This window comes from Podarcis bocagei, assembly GCF_964188305.1.
Source record: "Podarcis bocagei genome assembly, chromosome: 11".
Taxonomy (NCBI): domain Eukaryota; kingdom Metazoa; phylum Chordata; class Lepidosauria; order Squamata; family Lacertidae; genus Podarcis; species Podarcis bocagei.
In genome coordinates, this window is record NC_138136.1 from 38,764,747 (window position 1) to 38,790,281 (window position 25,535).

The following is a 25,535-nucleotide window of genomic DNA, read 5'->3' on the forward strand; positions in this document are numbered from 1 at the left end:
TACATTTAAACAATAGATGTAACCTTCTCTTCAAAAGGCAGGTAGGATTCTGATTCCATATGCTCCCGTGAAAATATTGGGATTCAATGCAACTGTCAGATAAAGATCCTGCTTATCTACCTGCATGGTTTGTGTGTTTCACCCAAAAAATAGGCCAGCCTTTCCACCTAGGACAAAAACATTGATTGTTACAGTGAAACATTTCTGATTACAGGTAACAGATGAGACTTAATTAGTGTGGGCAGCTGGATCTACCACTGAGATAACATGATTGGAGAAACCCTGCAATGTTCATTTAGGAAAAGCCATTAACTCCTCCTTCATCGGGCTGAAACAGCAGAATGAGATTCAAAAGGCATTTGTTACCTTTCCACTGCTGTGACTGCATCAGCAATTACACACGGTTAACACTTTGAGTTAGGGACTCATGACCCTAGTGCAATATATAATTTTATATGAATGATGGTTCTTGAACAATGCCTTATTGCAGCTGCAAAAGCATTCGCTGCTGGCATTACAGCAGAACTCAAGAAGAAACATAGGAATATAGACAAAGATGTGAAATATGATGGCTGAGATCTAAAATGTTACTTTTAAGCACGCCCAAGGGCTTGGATGCACCCTATGGTATTTTTGCCATTTTTTTCCAGCAGACTCCAGCCTCAAAAGCAGTATGTCATCCAATATGAGGAGGGATGCTGTTCAAGAGACAAAAGTCCAAAACCTCTTCAGGGGCATGCAGAGCTTGTACTTGAATTTCAGCCATGAATTTCATAATATGTATGAAATCTTAACTACATGAGCCTTTTTTCAGATGTTCAAAAGGGCAAAAATGAAAGTGAGCAGGATGCGGGAGACACATCATAGAGGACAGCTCTGCCCCAATCTGCATGTGATCACTAAAGCATGTGTAGTGAGCCCTTCATATTCGGCTGTACACCCCTACAAAGGCTGAGTTCCCAATGGCATGAAAAGCCCTCCAGCATACAGTTGTACATGCAAAGCTTGACACACGCTCTAACAGGTTTACACAGTTTGTGTACAGACCCTGCTGCCAAAATGCTGTTCCCCTACCTATCCCTTTGAGTTTGTGAATAGAGCTAAAATTAATGACACATGGTATCTTCCACAATGGGAAAATACAAACCACATTAGTGTAAATTAGCCTTCAGGTAGCCAATGTGGTGCCCTCAACACGTTCCTGGACTTGAGCTCCCATCAGTCTAAGTCAGTATGGTTGATGGTCAGGAATGATGGCAGCTGTACTCCTAACAAGGGCAATATGTTGCCTACGCCTGATATAGTGACACATTCAGGTGTTGAAATCAAAATGGTAGAACACCACAATCCTTTCCGAAACCATATCCAGACTGTCACTATTTTGTGGGTTTGAGTCTACGGCAACCACCAAATTTAGGTCATGCAATTAAAGTGGATTTGGTACCCTTCTGCAGGAAACCTGCTCCCTCACCCAAATGGTTTTTTTTTTTTTTTGTGGTAAGAAAAGTGATGGGAAAATGCACTGCAAACTGTGGGATAACAGGAATATTAGCCAATGTATTATATCCTCCATATAAACAAGTCCAAGCAAATGTTTAATGAACAGGAATGCCTCAGCACAAACAAATCAGGATGAATGCTCAATCAGGAGGTCATCTGGAAGACTCGTGAAATTCCCTCTTCCACGGCTGCACCATCCAGAAACCTGTCTTATCTTTAAGTCAATGTTCTGATATATTTCAGTGAAGTATGAACCAGTTATCAGAGTGCTGAGGCAGCTGTTTCAAAGCTAACAGGAAGCCCGAGCCAAATGCCTCTGTTTTAGGTTAGTAAAAAGGAGCATGTCAAAGGTCTTTTCCACTTTAAAGTAGAACAGTGAAATTGAATGAAAGAGACAGATTTTCTTTCTGCTGCTGTTACTGATGTGTGTGGAAGAAAATGCCTTGTTTGATGGTGTGCTCTGAAGGACGACCAACTGTTTAAGTCCACCCTAGTCTCCATTTCAAAAAGTGTAATGAGAAGATGGTGTATTCTTTCTTCTTCAAACATTCATTTCATTTTATAGTTCTATATTTAAGAAAAGGACCCTTTTTTCCAACAAAGTTAAATGGCTCCATTTTCAAATAGTCTCTAAAATTAGGAAATATCTATATATGGGGGACAACTCTTAAGGTCAGCTTTTCAAAGAACCAAGAAACCTGCTCTCCTAAGGTTAAAATATCAAGTTGATACCTAGATTATTTGAAACCAGATTCCTGGTGCAAGAGAACCAGAAGACAAAATACTTTTGTTTTTTGAGTAATATCACTGCTTTGGCACTGATAAAAGAAATATTGGTTGGCCTATATACATGAAAAATAGTCTCTGGCCAGTAATAATTCTCTCTAATGTGCCTTTCTAAGAAAACCACTAATATGTTTTTGAAAAGTATATTGATCTCTGCCTGAAGAGCCAAAGGGGAATTCTAGCATGTCTATTTCAAGACAAGATATCTAGAATAAAAAGCTGCACTACATTAAAAACAGTGCAAAGCCCCATGTGTCTCCGGGGCACTGCTGTCTTTGGTGCTAGAAAGAGCAGCATCAGAGCTCCTTACTAGCCCAAGCTGTGAGATCAATTTTTGTGCCAAGGGAATATTCTCAAAGGGAAATAGTATGAAGGCTAGTTCCCTGCCACTGCGTTAAAATTTGCAGTGCGGATTATAAAATTCTTGGGAAATAGGATTGTCACCTCAAGAATAATGAACAGTAACAAAACAATGTCAGATTTTCCCCTTAAGCTAAAGTTTGCTCGCCTGAACTGTGGGAATAGCATCATTGATCAGGACTCTTGACATGAGCTTGCCACCCAAAGCAATGTGCCATGCTTGGCAGAACTTCTGTAATCCCAAATCTTTGGGAAACATTTTCAGATGAGATCACTTGATCAGTTTCAGTTGATGTGGCCTGATGATATAGACAAGGTGGTATGTGTCTCCTTGACCCACTTGGTTTATTAAAGAATGTCGGGGGGGGGGATCTGGCTGAGGAGTCTCAGATATGGCCAATGCGTCCTTGTGGGAAGAAGTGGCCACAACCACCTTGAGAGAGTGTTTCAACAACTTCTGGATAATCCCACCCTAGACCCTTGGACTTGTCTTAACTACTTCCTACTGTCCTTTTAGGGGTGAGCAAAATGGTCATAGTGGGACTTTAAAAGCACTCTTGGATAAAACCATTATCTTGACTCATTTCTGGCTAGGTTCAGTCCTGCTTATTCAGCTGAATCTGTCTTGGTCATCCTGTTGGATGACCTTTATTGGGATGAGGACAGGGGGAGTACAACTCTGCTATTCTTATTTGAACTGTCCATGGCTGTTTATACCAATAACTATTACATTCTCCTGAACTGACTCAGTGTGTTGGGTACTGGGGCCAAAGTTTTATAGTAGTTCTGATCCTATCTCCAGGGCTGTATGATTATCTTTTGCCCACCAGCAATTGTACTATGGACTGCCACAGAGTACCATCTGGTCCCCAGGGCTATTTAACATCTATATGAGGCTGTTGGAAGCTGTCATTAGATTTGGTGCAAGGTTTCATCAGTACATCCGGCTCTGTTTCTCTGTAGCATCTGAATCAAGAGAGCCCATGCAAACCCTGAACCTGTGCCTGGATTTCGTGATGGGCTGGGTGAGGGCCAACCGTCTGAATCTTGGCAAGACAGAGGTGATGTGAACACTTCCAAAGTCCAGATAATTGGTCAACTGCCTGCTTTGGATGGGATTAGGTTGCCCTGAAAGAGCAGGTTAATAGTCCGGGGATACTCCTGGAAGCAACTCTGTCAACAAAGGCCAAGATGACCTCAGTGGATAGGAACACTTTTTACCAACTTTGGCTGGCAAGACAGCTAGAGCCATTTCTGGGCCAGGACAACCTGATAAACTGTTGTCCTTGTGCTGGTAACCTCCATATAAGATTACAGTAATACGCACTGTGTGGAGTTGCCCCTGAGTTGGCCCTGAAGTTGCAGCTAGCAGACAGAACACTGCCTTCATGTTATGATGCTGCTGCTGCAAGAATTGCACTGGCTGCCAATTAGGCACAAGCCTAAGTTCAAGATACTGGTATACAAAACCCTATACAACATGGGACCAGAATACCTCTTATACAACTATCACTATACTTTGCAAGGAAAGGGCCTCCTGAAAATGCTTTCTCATCAGGAGGTCCACTTCATACAATGTAGGCAACTGAGTCTTCAGAAAACCTTTCGGAATATCCTCCCATTACATATCAGGCAGGTGCTATCTCTATTATATCTTCAATGCCTGTTGAAGACCTTCCTTTTCCAAAAAAAAACCACAAAACCAACCTTTTTGAGGTGTGTGTGAGAGAGAGGGGGGTTGCAAGCAAACAGTATATAAATTGTATGAAATAAACAAGCCCTTTAAGTGAAGAATTTTATCTCATTTTGCATCTGTATTGGACTTATTTTTTATATATTTTTCTTCGCTTATGTTTTTATTCTCAAAACACTTCAGGATGTTTCTGTGGAGCAATTCATAAATGGAATAAATAAATGCAAACATAAAACAGGAAAGGCCATAAATTACAACCATTAAATGATATCCAGATAAATTTGTTTTTATTGAGTATATTTTCAGGAGAAAGAGCCTGTCTTCATTCATTTCTCTAAGATCAGGTTATCATGCTCTTTTCGAACATAGTAAAAATATGGCAAGATGATTTTTGCCTGTGATGTACTCATAGAAAAAAAAGAAGTTTTGTGAATCTTTGTACTTTTGTTCGTTTACTGTATTTATTTTTCCTGATTTCAACTATAAAATGGTGATGATCTTGAGTCAAAATGAGAGTACCCCTAAACATTTTTTAGGGAAAAAACACCGTGTATATCACAGGAAAAGCTGAAAAAGCAAGCACTCACTAGTCAGATTTCTATTTTACCATCAATCATATACCAAAGTATCTACGGACACTTTTTAAGGTAAGAAATCGGGGTGGGGTGGGGTTATTGGTTTGTGGGCGTTTTTGTTCTTGTTTTTATTATATATTTTGTGTTTTCATCTTCTATTTAATGTTGTGAACTGCCCTGAGATCTACAGATTAAGGACAGTATACAAATTTTAATAACAACAACAACAGTCAATAGTATCCAGTGCTTTCTTTCTAGAAAAATAGGTGCCGGCACTCACCATAAAGTTGTTACACTCAGTGCCACACTTTTTAACACCAACAAAAAGAGGTGCCAGTACTGCAAACCCCTGAGTACCGTCTGAAGGGGGGGGAGCACTGGTAGTATCTGTAATGAAAACCATCAGCATAGGCTGATGGGTTTGTTTAGTTCAGTTCAGTTCCAGGCCAGATGGTTTAATCCAATGTATTACATCTGTAATCAATCACTTTAACACTTTAAAATTAAAAATCAACCCAGGCCCAGAAATTATCCTCCTTTGTGGCTATAGAAGGATTCTTTAACTAACTAGCCTTTGTTACATTTCCAATAAGCTCCCCAGAGTACCACTTACTTGTGAAATACTTAAAAAGGTGTTGATTGGTAAAAGAGAAAACAATAAGTTAAAATGTCCACTCTCCAGTTCATTGAAATATCCATCCCACATCTACCCCAGAGAGAGGAAAAAAGAAACACAAAAGTGATAATTTTTCACCCAAATCCTAGATGTTTTAAAATGTGATTTTGATAGAGATTATTTCTGGTACAAGCAAGCTTCTTTTTCTTCTTACTATTACTATTAGAATTTATTACCCTTCACCCTAAGGTTACAACAATTAAAAAACATCATTAATATTAAAAACAGTATTAAATATACACCCCTTCAAGCTTCTGAGGACGTAGGGACAACCAAGTGGGCAGTAACAAAGGAGGTGGTCTTGGGGCCTGAATCAAGGCTTTAAACACTAATATAAGCACCTTAGGTAAAGGTAAAGGGACCCCTGACCATTAGGTCCAGTCGTGACCGACTCTGGGGTTGCGGCGCTCATCTCGCTTTATTGGCTGAGGGAGCCGGCGTACAGCTTCCGGGTCATGTGGCCAGCATGACTAAGCCGCTTCTGGCAAACCAGAGCAGCGGACAGAAATGCCGTTTACCTTCCTGCTGGAGCGGTACCTATTTATCTACTTGCACTTTGACATGCTTTCGAACTGCTAGGTTGGCAGGAGCAGGGACTGAGCAACGGGAGCTCACCCCATCGCAGGGATTCAAACCACCGACCTTCTGATCAGCAAGTCCTAGGCTCTGTGGTTTAACCCACAGTGCCACCCGCGTCCCATAAGCACCTTAACTGGGCCCAGAAATGAACTGCCAGCCAATTTAGCTGTTTTAAAATGGGAGTGATATCAGATCTGAAAGGCATACCAACCAGCAATCTGGCTGATGCATTTTGGATCAATTGATGTTTCTGAGACATTTTCAAGGGCAGCCCACAACAACCCAATCTGAAAGCTATCAGAGCAGTGACCAAGTCAGCTGTGTCCAACAGGGGCCGTAGTTGCTGAACCAGCTGGAGCTGAAGAAAGGCATTCCTAGCTACTGAGGACACCTGAACCTCTGGTGACAGTATTGAATTTAGGAGCACCCACAAACTGCAGACACCCCCCCCCACCTTGTCCAAAAGGGGATTTTGCCATTGGGTGATAGTTGTCAGGGAGCGCTTTTCTTAAGGAGCAGGTGGATCGCCACCTCCTTCAAGGCAGATGGTACTTCCCCATCTCCAGTGTGTCCTTGAACTATAGTAATGCCTATTGCTTGCTTGGATGGAGGACAGAGTGATTGTGTTGCTGTATAGAAATTTCTGACTTTTGTGTGGCTGAGATATAGCCTCAGGCAAGAATTGCATTCATTGTTCTACTCACTTTTGCCTCTGCTTCCATTCACTGTTGTATCTAGTCCCTCCCCCATCATTGTCACATGGCCCCTAGAAGGTTCCCCATGATAGAATGCGGCCCTCAGACAGTCACCACCACTAGATGGGAGTGTAGCCAGAGTTTACAATATCACTTTGCAGTATAGGAATGGGCAGATAGGCATTGGACAGGAATGAGATAGGGCTGTAACACTGAAGCACAAGTATGGGGTAAACATGAGTTGTGGCAATAGGTAGGAGGAAAGCTTCACAACACACTGGAGACAGAAAGAGAAGTGCTGATCAGCCTAAATGGAAAGACTCGGAGAGAAGGTGAACATTCATTGCCTGGGAAGATGCTCCAAATTGCAGCTCTGGTAGCTAACCACACAGGGCATCTACATGCAAAACCAAGGGTTCCTGATTCTAGTCTAAGCAACTCCTGACATGGACCAAGACTAGAGGCAACTCATTTGTATATCCTACTAAAGCCATTCATGTTCATATATTATATATTGCAGTAGTCATTTATAATTGGAAATGAAACTGAAAGAAAGCATAATTCTGGAGCATGTCCACACAAAAATCAGAAAGCTCCAAAAGCCTCCATCTGGGGGTATCCTCCATTTTCTTAAGTACCTTTGACTAGGGTGACTTCAGGTTTATTGAAAACAGCAGTGCATTATAATTACTGGCTCATTCTATTCTGCGATTCTGTAGATGTCATTAAACAATTCCTTTTAATAATTGGTGCATCATGTTAAGTTGCTGCCTTTATCCTTGATAAATAAGAAAGGTATTAAAGAATAAATGACTACATGCGAATTTTTGTATTACAATATTGCTTCTCACTTACAACCTCATTCTGGAATGTTATACTCTATTTAATCTGTTATATCTTTGGCATCTATGATTAAAGATTCAGATCACAAAAATTGACTTTTGCAGTACTCGCTCCCAGTTCAGCACCTCTGTTTTACCACCAACTACAAAACAATATACAGGCATGTGCATTCTTCAGTTTAAAAAAGAAAAGGAGAGAGTTGTTTTAATCAAGGTGGATGAACATGCATTCATTTTTCACCTGTCTAGACAAGATCAACTCAGATTAATTTCTTAGTACAGACATCTAACCCTTCATGGCTGTATTCTAAATGCCATTTCAAGTTTCATCGTCCTCACAGTCACAAGTGAAGGGCATAGCACTCTGTTTCCCTTGTAAATGCTGAGGAGAGATGTAGACCTATCAGCCACGTTACTAGTGGCACTAATAACAGTACAGAGCAGACTGCTCCATCTTCATCAAGGGCTACGTATCAATTGAGACACACTGTTGATGATAACCTGACTCAGCTCTAAGTACAATGGACTCTTTATTACATAGGTTACTATCAGAGTTCATGGCTGCAAGCCCCAGCAAATTATGTTTTGCCAAAGAGAGGGGGAGGATGGAAATGCCCAAACATCCAGTCTCCCTTGGGGGGAGGGATGAAACGTGAACTACAGAGTAAAGGTATAATTGACTGGTTTCTGAAGCAGATGCAAGAAACTGCAACACTAGTCTTTGAATTATTTTTAACTATTCCTCTGACTTGATGGGCTGCAACTCTTTACCAATTGGGAGGCTGGAACATGTCAGAATGACAGCACATCATACCATGAGCAGAATAAATCTGTAGGTGTATCATAAGCCTTTGTCCCAAACTTAAAATGCAAATTTATTCAAAATAAATCTCCCAAAAGGCTTCATCTGCTTGGGGGAAACCAGATTGAGAAAATGGGAATAAGATTAAGAATTCCATTATTCACTACCCTTTGGCATCAAGGCTTTTATTTCTATAAACATACCATGTGGCTAGAGCTGACCCAACCATAGAAGCAATCCAAGTGGTCTCCTAGGACAGCAGGAGTGAAAAATTGTGTGCCAGCATCTTCAAAGACATTCCGAACAAACCTGTCAGATCTCAGGCTCTTTCAGACAATATATTTATTGAACATTCACCCTGATTTGTATGCAGAAAGCTTACACAAAGGTTTGAGCAAATATGGTCATTAGGAACCGTTTGTTCAGATTTGTTTGTGGGAAGGTTATATGACAAGAAGCTTGTGGAATGTTTATACAACTTTCCATTAATCTTCATTCATTCTACATTTTTCAGGGCCTTTCCTCATCACTTTCCTAACTGCAAAAAAGTCTGTATTTGTTGCACTAATGCAACAGAATGCCTTAATCTTAAATATATCAGTATGCACTTGAATCCCTCCTGCAAAATATTGACAGTCTGGAGGTGCCCCATACAATTCACCTAGGGATGAGAGAGAAAATCAATAGACATCACATTGAAAGACAAACTTCCCCAATTTGTACTTTCCAAACAATATGGGAGCAGAAAAGCAGCAATCCTTTGAAATTTGCACTTCTTTGAATTTTGCAATGCAGTTCTCCAGCCTTGTGTCCAGAAATGAATATACTAGGGTATATGTGTTACATTCATGAAAATGCACTATATTAGTGAAAATAATATACAAAAATGCATTATATTAAGGAAAATTACTTACAAAACTGTATCTTAGGAGAAATTAGTGATAAATTGGTGAAGAATTTTCATGAGGACTTTTAAGAAAGAATTTGCAACCTGATGTTGAAATGTGGAGAACTGAATTTAAGATTGGGAAAATGAGAAACTTACAGAATCCAAAACCGACATCTCTAAATGCAGCTGCTTGGACGACAAAGGCTGCCATCCTAACCACGCCAGTGTAAAAGTAAGTCCTACTGAATTCATTGGGGTAAGTAAGATTAGGTAAGTGAGATTAGGCTTGCTGCCTAAATGGCCTAAGTCAGCCCTGCATAGAGATGGTTATACATAAAGTGTGGTAGCCAGCATGGTGTGATGGTTAGAGTGAGAGACTAGAACCCAGATTTCTACTCATGAATAAACTCACAAGGTGGCTGTGAGCCAATCACTAGCTGTTAGCCTAACCTAGCTCATAGGGTGTGTTAGAATAAAATGGGACAGGGACTATGTACATTGTCTGGAGCTTTTTGGAAGAAAGGTGGGATATAAATGCAATACATAAGCACAGCGTCTCTATATTACTTTTTACTCCTACAGATCATATTTCCACACGTCCAGGATAACTTGAAAAGGGCGGTGTGTAAGATATTTCCTAGACAGGGAAGCTGGTGGGCCTCTGATAAATGGTCAACTCACCTATCAAGGAGGGGAAATTGCAGCTCCTCCCATGTCCCATCACAAATTTCTCCTGAAAGAGGAACTTTCACTTAATTGGACTTCCTGCTTCAGCGTTTCCTCATAATAAGCCTCCTCAATTTCACGTTCACTTCTGATTTTTTTTTTTTTAATGAAGAAAGGAATTGCTCATCTGACTCTCAAGAAACATTTTACAAATGATGATGAGTGACTGAAACTTGATTTAGCATCATATTAGTAACGGCTGTGTTATGTGTTTACATATTCAGATAAATTCTGCTGGAGGTCAAAGTGGCCTATCCATGATTAATCTGTGATTGATCTGGCTGCTGGCACAGCTGCAGTATTTGCATAGCTCCTCAAACAGAAGATGAGAAAATGCCGTTATATTATGGGAAAGCATTCCTGAGCAACCACAGAGGCCAAGGTAAGGGTCGCTGCACGCTTGAGCTGCAGTCTTGTCTCTTTTAGAATGAATTTTGCAGCTGAAGGACAGACACAATTGCTTTCACGTACAAATGGAAGAGGTGAAAAGGAACAAGGACTGAGGAAGGGGAGGGAGTCGTAAGGTAAGCAAAAGAAAGGGTGGGGGGAGAAAGAGAGAAAATTGGAAGGAAGGGAAGGTGATCTCACTGAGAAGTGATATTTCCAAGAACTATTGGCAGAAATAGCAGGCTAGTTACAATCTAATATATTCAAGTTACCTGGATGGATTTACTTCAGAAAGGCCTTTAAGGAATTGGATCTCAGTGATCAGTAGCACATTGCTCTGAAATCTTCATGAAATCTGAAAGGCTCAAACCTCACTGTGTTTCACCAAACTGGTTAAATCAATACTAACTATATTAGAAAAGTAATTAGAAAAGTTGATACAAACCATAATGCTGCTGCTCTGGCCAACTTTGAAAGGAAAAGCAGGATATATTTTTTGTAATTTTTGTATTTTTATGTTGTGAACTGCCTTGTGATCTTCAGATAAAATACAATATACAAATTTAATAAACAAATAAAAATAAATAAATAAAATAAGTCAAAAAAGGATAGCAGAATACAATACAGTGGTACCTCAGTTTTCGAACGCCTCTATTGACAAACATTTCAGTTTACGAACGCCACAAATCTGGAAGTACAGTGGTACCTTGGTTTAAGAACAGCTTAGTTTATGAACAACTTGGATTAAGAACACTGCAAACCTGGAAGTAGGTGTTTTGGTTTGTGAACTTTGCCTTGGAATAAGAACATGTTTCGTTTCCTATTGAGTGTGTTCCATTTGTAAATTGAATCCCCTACTGCTATGGGAAAGCACACCTTGGTTTAAGAATGCTTTGGTTTAAGAATGGACTTCCGAAACGGATTAAGTTCATAAACCAAGGTACCACTGGAAATGTTTTGGTTTTCGAACACGCCTCGGAAGTCAAACATGACACGCGGCTTCCACTGAGTGCAAGATCCTGAGGCCTAGCTGACGGCTGTTGAGTTTTCGGTTTTCGAACGTTTCAGAACTCGAACGGTCTTTTGGAACGGATAAAGTTCGAAAATCGAGGTACCACTCTACAAAACTTCCCTTGTAATTAAATGGCCATTCAAAATAGATGGTAGAATCAGCAGCCAAAGGGCAGCTTCTGATGTGGATTCCACCCTGCCCCCAGCCAGCAAGTTCAGATACCATTTTAAGTTAGTTTGGTGATAGCCAGGAGCAGCAATAACATGTGACCTCAGTAGCATGAATTACACTTTAAATGTATATTATAATAGAGTATGCCATCTAAGTTTTCAGATCTCACTCCACCACTATTTTTTGGTGGAGGAAAGGAGGTGGAATAACAATGCCCTCATGACTACTACTACTAGAAAAAAAAGTATCAGGCTTCTTCTTTCCCTTATGGAGCAATTCTTAAATAGGGCTGGGGCAGAGTGACGAGGTATAGCTCACACAGACCAGGGTGGAAAGGGGCCAAATAGTTTCTATATCTCCATTCATTATAGTGCTGTTTACTGCTTTATGTTTCACTATTGTGTTGTAAATTTTAAATGCTTTATGGGTACCATTCTAAAATCAATTTTGAATCAAGGTGCAGTTTATATTATTATTATTTTGAAAAATATATAAATATTACCAGGAGTTGCATCCAGAAGAGAATTCAGGGGGAGTTCAGCTGTTGTAAATGCAGCTCAGACTGCATAAATATGTTTTCATAGAGATTCACATGGAAATGGCTCAAATCTTGACGAATTTTCTGCATTCAGTACTTAAACAAGCACTCAAAAAGTATACTAATCTAGTTGTAGAACCTCCCAGAATTCAGGGATCTTTCAGCACTGGGAAGCCACTATGGTTGGCATCTTCAGTGAGGACACAGAGAAATTGGACGACAAAGATAAACAAGAATTAATCATCCCCCTCAAGAATGGAAACACGTTAAGAAAGACGTAGAACTAGCATGGAAAGTATCATAAAATTAGATTTGGCAACCTACCCGCTACAGGAAAAATCCCAGTCCTATGTCCATGATATTCAAGAAAGAGATGACATACCCTATGAAGGGCAAAATAGAAATAACAGCATAATGACATGTTTTGGAAGCTAGTATATAATTTGGGAGCTTCTTATAATTTAGCTCTAGCATTGTATATAAAACAAATTCAATATGGTGTTTAACAGCAAGCACAAGAAACCATCCTATTTCCAAATCGCTTACACTCTAAACACATAAACAGTTGAAGCTGAAACAAAGCCTACTAGCTTAGGCCCAGTTGGGACCTTCACAAGTGTGACTGGTGTGAGGCTGCGCTCCAAGTCTGCACTCTGTAAAGGGAGAATGGAAGCGTAAACGAACACATTATTATAAATGAGGGAAGGATTCCCCGCCCCCAGCATATTTGCAAGGCTGCACTCTTTCTGGTTGGATGAACCAACTCTACCTCAGGAGAGTACCGGATGATGCTATGGTGTGGCTTGGGTGTTCTTAGAGAGTGCATCTCACATGTTGCAGGCTGCTGAATCTCCCACCCGTGTTTCGTTCAGTCTCTATCCACCACAGCCACTCCCAGAATTTGATTGCAGCCTCCCCATACCAGATATACTTCACAAATTTCCCACCATACAGTGGTACCTCTGGATGAGAACGGGATCCATTCCGGAGCCCTGTTCGCATCCTGAGTAGAACGTAACACATGACTGCGCCTGCACAAGTCGCATTTCGCCACTTCCGCACATGCGCATGACACCATTTTGCACGTCTGTGCATGCGTGAGTGGCGAAACCCAGAAGTAACGCAGTCCATTACTTCCAGGTCGCCACAGAGCATAACCTGAAAATGCTCAACCTGAAGGTATGCTTTAACCCGAGGTATGACTGTACTTTCTTCTCTGCCTTCCTCCCACCCAGGCCAAACTGCCCGCCTCGACTGTCACTATCCCATCATTGCAATTCCCTTGGCAACAGTTGCCAAGGCAGCCCAGAGACTGCCCCCCCAAAAAACCTACTTACAATTTTGCTTACCCCACTTTTCAGCAGGCAACTAGCCTTATAAAATATATTAAAACCAAAACAGAAACATTAAACAATCATCTCATATCATGAAACCACATGAATATACATGGTCTACCACAGGAGAATTTGCCTGCGAAGTTTTTCCTGAGCTGTAGCAAGGATGGAGGTTATATGTTAGAATTTGGGTGGAGTCTGGGGGATTCTTGTGCATTTAAAATTTTATGTCGAGAAGACCAGGCGGAATCTGACATGATTGTTTGTATGAACATGCATTTTTTTACATAGAGATATATTTGAAAGTAATCAGTAGAGTCTACAGAAGGATTTGCAACTAGTTTATTCCGGATGTAGAACTGGCCCTTACTTTCCCATTTAAAATCAATAGGACCTACTTCTATGGGGGCAGCGGGTGGGGGAAATAACATGGTAGAGGCACTCAAAGTTGGCAATATAAATGGGAATATATGACCTTGATCTTATCCAAAACTGACCAAGTGCATTAACCACTAATAAATTGCCATTAGTTCCCACTAAAATATGACACCCTATTGACATGCATGGTGTCGCTCGCTGCTTCATCATTTCATTAAGTGTAAGGGAAAAGAAATATAAATAATATTCAGATGCTGCCATACATTGTAGTCTTATTCTTGTCCTAACAGATTCATTATATCTTTTGCAGTAAACAGGCTTCACTGAAATCCTTTATTAGAACATACTGCCTATGATTTTATTCAATTTTCTTCAGGCCTTTTAGTGCGTCTCATTTATCTCGCCTTATCCATGGAAGTCATCTGTAGCAATGTTGTCAGCTACAGGAGATATTCCGATAGCACTAGAACAGAGACAGCTGCAGGCTCCAGTGCCTTCGGAGCCAGCTAACAAGCAGGTCACAGTTTCCAGCAGCAATTTCTTCTTTCTTAGGTTCACCCAGACTCTTTGGGCATACATCCCCTCTCTGTCTCTGTCTCTCTCATTTTTTTCTCTGGCAAAGCAATTCTGTGCCCCTCTTTCCTCTAAAATACAATTTTAATGCAACTATAGGTATCAAAACTCTCCTTTTTAACATGCAGCTTAAACAGCATCTAAAAAATCCCAACCTTTCTATAGCCACATCAAATTATGGGGTCTAAACAGCTATTCAAGGGGGGAAAGTTTTGAATGTGTGTTTGTGTGTGTGTGTGTGTGTGTGTGTGTGTGTGAGAGAGAGAGAGAGAGAGAGAGAGAGAGAGAGAGAGAGAGAGAGAAAGTGTGGTCACTTAAACATCGCCAAAGGGAATATATAAATTATTATTCTTTAAAGCAAAATATAATCCATCTCAGCATAGCAGTAAATACCAAACCTGTGTATCTGCTCTGTCTGCTATTCAGGTGCCGTTGATGAACAACTTCAAGGCCCCTCTTATGGCTTGTGTTTTTAAATTTTTCTTGGACTAGGCAAAAAACAAAACAAAACAAACCCTTGGCTTCAAATAAATTCCTTCAAAAAGAGTCCTCTTTAAAGTAGAGCATATATAAACGGTCTCTGCTTCCCTGGGTCATCAAATTCTGAAATTGTTCTAAAATAAGGAACAGTTAGTGGATGACATAACCAATTAAATGTATTGGATAAAAATATCATCACAAAAAAGTACAGAAATACTAATGGTACTGAGATGCATTTTAGTATAGCAGGTCCCCAGCACTTTGGAAGGACCTCATCTTGTAAAATGACACTTTGTCCAATCCGTTGGGCTGCTAAGGCAAACCTAGAAACGGACATAAACGGACATAAATCTGACATCAAGAATCACAGAACAGAGAAACCAGTAGGAGAACACTTCAATCTCCCAGGACATTCTATACAAGATCTCAAAGTAGCTGTTTTACTACAAAGGAATTTCAGAAATAGACTGGAAAGAGAAGCTGCTGAATTACAACTCATTACCAAACTTAAAACCATGAAAAGACCTGGACTGAACAAAGACATTGGATTCTTATCTCACTATACATAACTAAACCATTTCTCACCTTCCCACCCCTTGCCTTTTCCTGTAAGACCTATTACAGTCGTTAAGAGTCGTCAAGAGGCTCTCTCAGCTATCTGCCTATCTCCCATTCCCACCACCCTTCTGAGTAACACCCATCCCCACCTTCTCACTATATAGAAGGATCTGGCAACTTCTGTTTCAGTGTATCTGAAGAAGTGTGCATGCACACGAAAGCTCATACCAAGAACTAACTTAGTTGGTCTTTAAGGTGCTACTGGAAGGAATTTTTTTATTTTGACTAGAAACCTTGTATGCAGTGATTATCTCCACCCACAAGCAAATAATTTTTCTCCCTACTATTCAGTAAGGAACTTCTGTGAACAATTCCTCTGAGAGAGCTATACCAGGAAAATTGTACAAGAAGTAACATGGTACATGATGAACAATATTCTCCAATTCTCCCTGGCTGCAGAAACATAATTGACAATTTGTAGAGTATATATGGGTGGCATAAGATGGATTCTGAGTAGTGCAAAAAATAGTGGAACTGCTACTTCCCATGTTTGGAAAACTTTGGCAAGTGGGTGGGGCCACCAATCACTTAGTGTCATTATGACACCAGATGATGATTTCAAAGATTTCACTCTTGAGTGCCAATCAGTTGATGAGCACTGATAATGAGCTCTTTTGAAGGTGTGCTAAATAGGCTCAGGTACTGGTGGGGAACCATCACTGGTTTAGAGCTTTACAAGTAATGAACTACATCTTAAACTTGGCCCAGTAGCAAATTGGTAGCCAGTGTAGCTTAGAAGTAGTGTGATATGCTCATAGCTGATAGGTCCACTCAGCAACCTAGCCATTGCATTCTGCACAAGATGTTGTCTCTGACCAACCACAGGTGCAACCCCACATAGACAGCATTACAGTGATTCAGTCTTGAGGCTACCAACACGAGTCACTGTGCCCAATCTACCCCTATCCTGGAAAGGCTGCAGCTGGCATACCAGCTGAAGCTGGTAAAAGGCACTCCTGCCACCTGGACCCTCAGCGACAATTTTAGATTGAGGAGCACTCCCATACTATGTATATGTTCCTTCAGTGGGTGGTACATTCCCATCTAGAACAGGGAAATTATCCAGTTCCTGAACTGCCCACCCACAAGGCTACCAACTTGTCAGGATTCCATCTCAGCTTCTTGGCCCTCATCCAGTGAATTTCCTTTGCTGTAGGAAGACTACACATCAGGGTCAGATGATGGGCAGTGGGAACCCTTTCAGGTTTAGGAAGGGTTTTCCATTGAAACCCTTGCTAAAACTGAGTGTGGGAGTGGGAATCTGCTGCTCACCAGGAGGGGGAAGGATGAGGCAGTGGGGAGGTCAATGCAGTGCAAACGCACTGCAGGAGTCAAGCCAACATTTCTGCTGGTATATTTGCACCTTGCTGACCTCCCTGCCACTTCAGCCCTCCCACTCCTGGTGAGCAGCAGTGACTCAGCTATCAGGAAGTCAGATGAGCACCACCAGCCCACCCACAACTGCCTTTTCCCCTTCCTCCAAGGAGTGTGAACAGCTCTGTTCCATGCTCGCTGGAATCCTGGACAAGAACACTTTTTAAAAGGGCTGGCTGCGGTTTTTTATAAGAATGGTTTCTGCCCTCTACTTCTAATACTTGATCGCTCCTCCCTCACTTGAGAAGAGGATGGCCAGTCCATTTCTACTACAGCTTCATTTGACCTGCATTGCTTTAACAAGCTTTAAAACATCCTGCAAAAATTGAGAGCGCAAAATTTAGTACAGCTACAGAAAAAGAAGGGTGTGGTGACAAACTGGACTCTACAGCTTTGCTGAGTTTACGTGTTTCCAATTCCATGGAAAAGTCTGCTGGCCTTAATAGGGCTAAGCTGATGTGTCACTTCTTCAGAACTGCTTTCACCATCCACTCTACTAAAACAGGCAGCATAAACCAAAGGTCATTGTTGTAAATGTCAATAATTTAAAATACTTATGTGAACTGTGGGTCATTGCAACTTTGTACTTTAAACATAGCAGTCCGGTAGGCTGAGTAAGAAAAAAAAAGGAACTGCTGCACATTGACTCACACTCTTGATCCATCTCATTCAGGGATCCATAATCGGATCACTAGCAGTGACTCTTCAAGGTCCCTGGTAATGGTCTCCCAGCCCTGCTTCCTGAAATCCTTTAACCCTTAGTTTAACAAATTCTGGAGTGGCCCCCAATGGAAGTTGCACAGAAAAGGGGATCCTGAGATTAACAAGCAGTTTCTCTCAGAACCAGGTAAAGTTTGGTGCTGCAACCACTGTCACCTCTAAAGAAAAGTTAGATAACCCTGGGCCTTTGGTTCTAAGGAGGCACCAGTCCCTAGCTTCACATATGGAAGCACCATATCAAAATTCTTTTCCAAGTGAGAAAAATAATACATTGATACAGGGTGCTGTGAGAAGGAAGGGGGCTTCAAATAGACTTCAGTCACTGGGCCTCTCAAAGGGGGCTTGGATTCTTATATGCATCAGGTGTTATGAACCCAAAATCCAGTAGTGACCAAGACACCAAGTCAGGGGCTGCAGAGTCTCCAGCTAGGGAATCAAACTGTTTTCCTGACTCTGATATTGGTGACCAGGGTGCCACTAAATCATGGGCAGGAGCTTCCTGCACCAGGGCTGATAGAGCTAGAATCCAATGAAACTAAATGTCTCACTGGCACAATGGTGCAGAAACACACCAACTGGGGAGCCTAGTGAAGTAGAGGCAGTTTTCATGGAAGGGGATGGAGCCTTGGAGGGGTGGGTTGGTGCAGATGCTCAAAATGCTTCCGTCTGTATCTAGCCTTTGGCAGAGCAAATTGCTGTCAGGAAACGGCAAGACACCAGCAAACAATGTGCATTATGCTCCATACTCTCAGGATACAAACAAACTGTGTGCAATGCGCTCCATACACAATCAGAGAGAGAGAGAGAGAAAGAGTTGCAATTGTCTTATTGATTTTATGCTGTTCATCACCATGATATGTTTCTTCATGTTGGCAATACAGTCAGTTTTGCAAATTAATATATGAAATAATCAATCTTTATTACGGTCCAGAGACCCAACAAATAATTCATATATGAAATAACAGCAATGTTCAAAAAGTTTGAGAAACATTGCTTTCACCAGAAAAGCACCTCTTACTCTGCCAATATTAAGCCAAAGCTTCATCCATAGATTGAATGAAAACTTTAATAAATGCACACACCCAATCCCACTGTTAATCTTCAAAGGAGGATAAGAGCAAAGGATTGTTGTGCCCAAAGTTTTGCTACAATTAGTTTGAAGACCCCAGTCTGATGGAAAAAGAACTGATGCTGTGGTCTTGTTACCAATGTATTCCTTTGACAGCCATTATTTGAAGAGGCATGTGCTATGCCCGCCCAGCGCACCGTGCAAGTGTTGGCCTCCTATGCTGTGCAACGAGCCATCACCCTAATTACCTATTAATAGCTTGCCATCTGATCAAGATGATTCAGGCAATCTGGAATAAATTGAAAGCACATGTATGATGTCCCTGAACTTGTTCTTCTGCTCATTATTTCTGTTTTAGTACTTTATATGCAAGAATAAAAACTGTTCCATCCAGAAGGAGGCTTGGCAGGTACCCTTTCAAAATACGAATGTATATTGCATAACTGTTGATGTTTTTTTAATTTAAAAAAGGTGTCTAGGTAGGTGCTCTGCACACTAACTACCCAAAATCTGATCTGTTTTTCACAATGAAGCAACCTCCACATATGGTATCAGTTGTTATAGAATAGAATCATAGAATCATAGAATCATAGAGTTGGAAGAGACCACAAGGGCCATCGAGTCCAACCCCCTGCCAAGCAGGAAACACCATCAGAGCACTCCTGACATATGGTTGTCAAGCCTCTGCTTAAAGACCTCCAAAGTAGGAGACTCCACCACACTCCTTGGCAGCAAATTCCACTGTCGAACAGCTCTTACTGTCAGGAAGTTCTTCCTAATGTTTAGGTGGAATCTTCTTTCTTGTAGTTTGGATCCATTGCTCCGTGTCCGCTTCTCTGGAGCAGCAGAAAACAACCTTTCTCCCTCCTCTATGTGACATCCTTTTATATATTTGAACATGGCTATCATATCACCCCTTAACCTCCTCTTCTCCAGGCTAAACATGCCCAGCTCCCTTAGCCGTTCCTCATAAGGCATCGTTTCCAGGCCTTTGACCATTTTGGTTGCCCTCCTCTGGATCTACACATTGTCTTACTGTCTTCCATAAGCAACTTGCTAAAAGGTGCAACCGCTCTGACAAGAGTAGAGTTTCCAGACTTCCAGTTCTGACCTGAAATCTCCAGGTTTGCCTGGTTCCTTGCAGGAGGCAGGTGGGCAGCTTGCATCTCCAGGTGGGCAAAAGTGTTGTTAATAAAAAAAACTATTAAGAAGGTAGTGTGTGCTGCTTGCAAGCTTGAGTCCAACAGGAGCTGCCTGCAAATTATAGCATAGACATTGGAGGGGAGGGGCGTTCCCACCTCTGCTCCTCTCTCCCCGTTATCCTCCATCTCCCATAACTCATCTCCATGATATTACCAGGGACTGCCTGGTTTATTCCTAACTATTTATTGAATGCAGAAAAAAACTATCTTCAGAATGCACACGCATGTATATCATTTGACCTCCCCCCATTTGTTTTGTTTTTTCATTCCCGCCACCTCTACTCTGAATTACTTTTAGAATTGCCACTTGGTCAGTCCTCAGTCTGCTGCTATATCATCTGATAGGCCTGGACTTAGTCTATATATTTGCATATTTGAAATGCACTTATACTTAAACAGAGTCACTGTAGCCAGTCCTGGGCACAAGGTAAACAAATGGAAACTGTGGTAGGTGTGTGTGTGTGTGTGTGTGTGTGTGTGTGTGTGTGTGTGTGTGTGTCTACCTACCACAATCAGCAGTCCTTGAAAATGTGGCAATTTTAGCTACTGCATTTATGGCGCAGTCTTACATATGTATACCCCAAAGTAAATTCCCATTGTGTTTCCCAGGCAACTGAGTATAGGATTGCAGACAGAGTAGTTTCATTTTCCAAAGTGGTGCTATTTTTCTTTCTCTAAATATTTCTGTCATTGTAATAACAGTAACTTTCTGAAAAGGAAGAAATTAAGATTTACACAGTAATATAAACTGATCTACAATGCAAGCGCATAGTGCGTTCACTAGCTATTTTGACAAATACGGAGAATAGGAACTGGTCTGCTTATATATGCTTCCCAAATACATCTAGTTCACTTGCAGCTTATTCCACTGCAGAGGTTGGCACCCCTATCCGCAGCATAGCATGGACTCACACTGCATGATCTTAAACTCCGAGATCCCTTGAATAAACGTTCATTTTTATAAATTTCATAGTAGGATTAAGATTGTTTTTAAATTAATTTTTTTAAAGAGGGGTTTCAAATTATTTCTGCCATGATTCGGTAGCAGTGAAATACAGTTTCTACTATATTCCAGGCCACACCACTCTGAAATTGATGCCATTTACTAGAAGCTCTCAACAAGAGATCCCTTAATTGGAAGAACATCCTTCTCAATCAGAAGTGGCTGAGCTAAAGGATGCCCTCGAAATATCAATGTGGGCTCAAGCTATTTAAAATGTCACGGTTAACCTTTATAAAAACCTGATTTAATTAGAAAATTATAATGAGAGCATCCTCACCAGTAGGAAATGCCTGTTTCAAATGAATTTCTTGTTAACTTTCTATGGCAATATAGAGAGCACCTTTTATTCTATTGTTGGGATAGGTTTAGCACGCTCACGACATCAAGGAGAGCACTACTTTGATTAATTTTTATTTGCTAGGATTAGAGTTAATTACTGTAGCATGCCCAAGAGCGGAGGCAAGTTGGACAGAACTAGCTATGTTTTGCAGATGCCGCCAGCAGCTCTTAGGTATATATAAAAAAGCAAAACAATATATAGACTAATCAATGTCCTTTAGGCACTGTACTATGGGATTTTTTCTCTCTCTCTCTCCAAAATAATTAATGAAAGGAACCTGCGAGCTGAGTAAAAAATGTTCAGTTTCAAGTGGCAAGATATCTTGTGGAAAGATAGCAATTGCAGGGTAGAATTGGAGTGTGCTAAGGCGGAATGCGAACTTCATGGGTCATGAAGTAACCATATTTGGGAATAGTTATTTAGCCAGATTTTTAGCTTTTGACAACAGATAAAATTTACAGGTTTTCTAGCTGCTGAGCTGCACAGTTATGTGAATATACGTACCAGGGGCAGGCAAAGGGTAGATCAGGAGTATTTTTCTTTTTCCTTTTCTTTTGTAATGTAGTCCCCCCCCCCCATTTTCATCTTTAAACTGTTTAACATAGCTACATAGATATCTATTCTTTGTCTACATTAGAGCATATGACGTGCATCAATTATATAAAATTAAAACTAAAACAGCAAACACTCAGATAAATGTTTCTGAATATATTAACAAAGTTGTGCCAAAGTGTATATAACCAAAATTATTACAGTTATTAGATATGAAATAATGTATAGTAATGTGAAATGCTGAGATTGGTAGCCATTAATAAAATATATTTTGTATCAATAATGATTAGAATTTATAGGGAGGAGGAGATAGGAAAAAAAGAAAATATGTACTTTGTGCCAGACTGTGTTTTAAACTATGGGTAATGCTCTACCATATGCCTCATTATTTGTGTAATCAATAAAGTCACACCAGACTGCATAAAAATTGTTGTGTTTCTTTTGGCCTCTTGCTAAGTTTAATTTTTGTGCCAGTTTCTCCAATAATGCTGTTTCCCCATAACTTTTCTATTTTTGGACACTCCCACCACACATGCTGATTTGTACCTATAGTAGTGATCAGGAGTACTGATAGATCTCTAGGGAGTTTACAGTAGTTTGGCAAGGGTTTGTGACTCCCAACTGTCTTATTAAAAATCGACAGCTGAAAAGCTCCCCTCCCACACCATGCTCCTAAATTTGGTTCTTGAAAAAGAAAGCTGGGGGGGGGGATTTTTTTTTAAAAAAATTGTAAAATGAATTCTGAGCCTGGTTCTGATTCTGATCACAAATTCTTGGGTTCAGCATTTGCTCACAGGCACCCTGTTCCTTAATTTTCAGCAGCCAAGCCTCTATTTTGCACCTGGTTCTGGTTGGTGGATCTTGGGAGTTCTAGTTAATAAAGTAGATCCCAACAGCTATCCCTGATGTTTACACGCAGAGAGACATATTGATTTTAACTGCTGCCTGCAACATATTATAGTGCTGTTTGAGAACTTCCTTAGGGGAGGAAAGGCAGGTTATAAATTTGAAATAAGAACAGAAAAGAGGAATAGCAAGACAATGGCTGCAGCTGAACAATACCTATTATATAAAACCTGGGTAGCTCCTTAACAATATAGCTGTTGTTATAGGAGCACAGTGGTAGAACATGGTGTTGCGATCAGGGCGTGCTTCGCATAGCTCCTGCATATCTATGTTGCCCAAATTTCATTTTGGGAGCCAGCATTGTGAGTTGTCTTTGCCATGTTCCTGCCAGATAAAAGTATACTTGGAGCAAGTGCAAATTGTTGCCTTACTGGAAGAGAAGGTACAACAAACTTGAGGCCTGCCTAGCCACACTTTGAGCTACAGGACAAGATGCAGAGTTTCTTGATAGAGTTGAGTGGACTTAGGGACTCCACTGTGGCTTTGTATAGGGTTTACTCCTTAAGCCTTTTCTACTCCAGAATATGTCCTGCAAGTATTGATTGTTCCTCAGGGTTTGCTCCCGAAGCCTTTCTCGCAAATGAGTACAGCCGCAAAGCAGCAGGATCAAAGTTTTCCTTCTCGTAGATGGGCTACGTCCCCAGGTTGACAATCCCCATCAGCCCCTTCATTTCCTTCAACAGCACGTGCAGAAACCACCTTCTCGACTGTTGGACCTGCTATTGGTCTCTTCCACTCAATATACTGGAACCAGGCTTCGCATGCAAGGGATAGACCTGTTCCTGACTCACCAAGGGAGACCCATTGGCCACCAGCTGAAGCTGTTTCCTACAGTGTGACCACTGTTGCATAATGACAGCTTCTAGGAGCCATAGGTGAGAGCTAAGTGCACGGTGGGTACCAAAGGTGGATGAACTATCCCAGAAGGAACACAACATGCTCCCCACCAGAGATACTGCCCCTCCTCTAACACTCCATACACCCCAAGAAATACTATAACTGAACATCTTTGCATGGAATCTAATCTGATCCATTGACCAGAGATAAGAAGCAGACGAAGCCCCCACTTCCCCTGCCTGCCAATGCATTATGGATAGAATTCAAAGGATCCAGGGAATGAGAGCCTCTGTAGAGGGCAAATTTGCTCATTCTATAAGCTTCCTTCTCACCACATTGGTTTGCACTGTTTACGTCTGACCTAGGACAATCAATTATTTGAAGCTACTCCTCTGGGTAAATGTTTAATAAAAATGCAAAGTGCCAAGGAAACTACAAAACACGCATTAATGTTCAGCTTAGCAGTGCAACTTCCATGAAATAGATCCCAGTAAATCCACCGCACCCAACATTATTCTAATGTAGCACAACAAAGAAATCCCAGCGACTACTTTCAGTATGAAAGATTAACAGTAAGTGTGGATTGCAGACCTTATTTGCATGAAGTCATGCAAATAAGCCATCATGACCACAAGTGGAAAAATAAAAATCTGTAATTCTGAGGAACAGCCAACATCAAAAATACCATAAAATCTAGGCGTTCCTTTGTCATAGATGAGAGCAATGGGAGATTGCCCGAGGGCAAAAATCATCCCCAGGATTTGGTATTTTGCCTGAAGCCAAAGGCTGACAGCAATATGCACAATCAAAGGAACCATATTTAACCTGAGGATAAATGTATTTTATCACTATTGCCCTGGAGAGTATCACTAGTTCTTTTATTGTCCTTCTCAGCTTCCTAGCACTCTGAAACCTTAGGGGCCTAAGGAGGACATAAGTGCATAAAGATTTCCATACACAATATCCTCCGTGAGATCCTTATACCTACAGTACATAACAGTTTCTGTGCAGAAAGCAGATCTGGGAGGTTGTCCTGTGACAATTACAGGATGATCATTCGAAAATGGCAAAGAGATTCAAGATTTCAAAAACAATATAAAGACAGGCTTATAAAGACTGAATGCCTTCAGAAATGGAACCAGCACTGTGCTGAACCACATGGGGAACTTTTTATTTAAAATGGGTGAAATGACCAAGAAGTCAACTCACAGATTGCACAATAGAGAGGTTATATGCAAGTGGTGGTAATTTAGGGGATATGATGAAGGTATCTTAGGTGTGAAGGGAACAAGATTACAAGTATGATTTTGAAACAGCAAATATGCTTCTAACATAGCCAAGTTGTTTGAGTGAATTAATGCCCTTCTTGAATATGTCTACATGGGCAAGGAACCCCTAGAGCGGGGGAGCCAACATGGTGCCCGCAGTTGTTGCCATTGACCATGTTGGCTGGGGCTGATGGAAGTTGTAGTCCAACAGCATTTGGAAGGCATCATGTTGGCTAGTCCTGACCTGGGTCTTTTAAGGGTACCATCTAGATCTCCATAATTTCAGCAGTGAATCTTCTGTGGAAACTCAACACAGTTATGACACACATACTGCCTTTCCCTCCCACCCCCCACCCTCCGGCAGAGACCCAACATGTGCTACTCTGGTAAGGTCCTTTTCAGAACAGGGTTGGGCATAGTGATTAACTAGCTCTTGTGAAGTTCTTAAAGCAACTTTCTCCCCTTGTCCAAGCCATTTCCAAAGTATCTAAAAACAAAGGGCAAAACTTTGATAAAGCACTGAACAAAATGTTTAAGAGGCTGTCCATACAGACACTTAAAAAATAATAAACCCAGGGCAAACTGGACAGTGGAGCTCACAGAAAAATGCTCGATGGCTTTTGATCTGGTGGCTTATGTGGTTCAGTACA

The 25,535-nt window shown here is 41.0% G+C and overlaps 1 protein-coding gene across 1 annotated transcript in view; it reads left to right on the forward strand.

Annotated features, from left to right (window-relative positions):
* The first annotated feature begins 10,457 nt into the window (after nt 1–10,457).
* LOC308597166 (interleukin-6 receptor subunit beta-like) overlaps nt 10,458–25,535 on the forward strand; it is a 64,824-nt gene continuing 49,746 nt past the window's right edge. The window contains exon 1 of the mRNA XM_081212785.1: nt 10,458–10,647. The gene's annotated coding sequence lies outside the window, so the exon portion shown is untranslated. The remainder of the gene's footprint in view (nt 10,648–25,535) is intronic.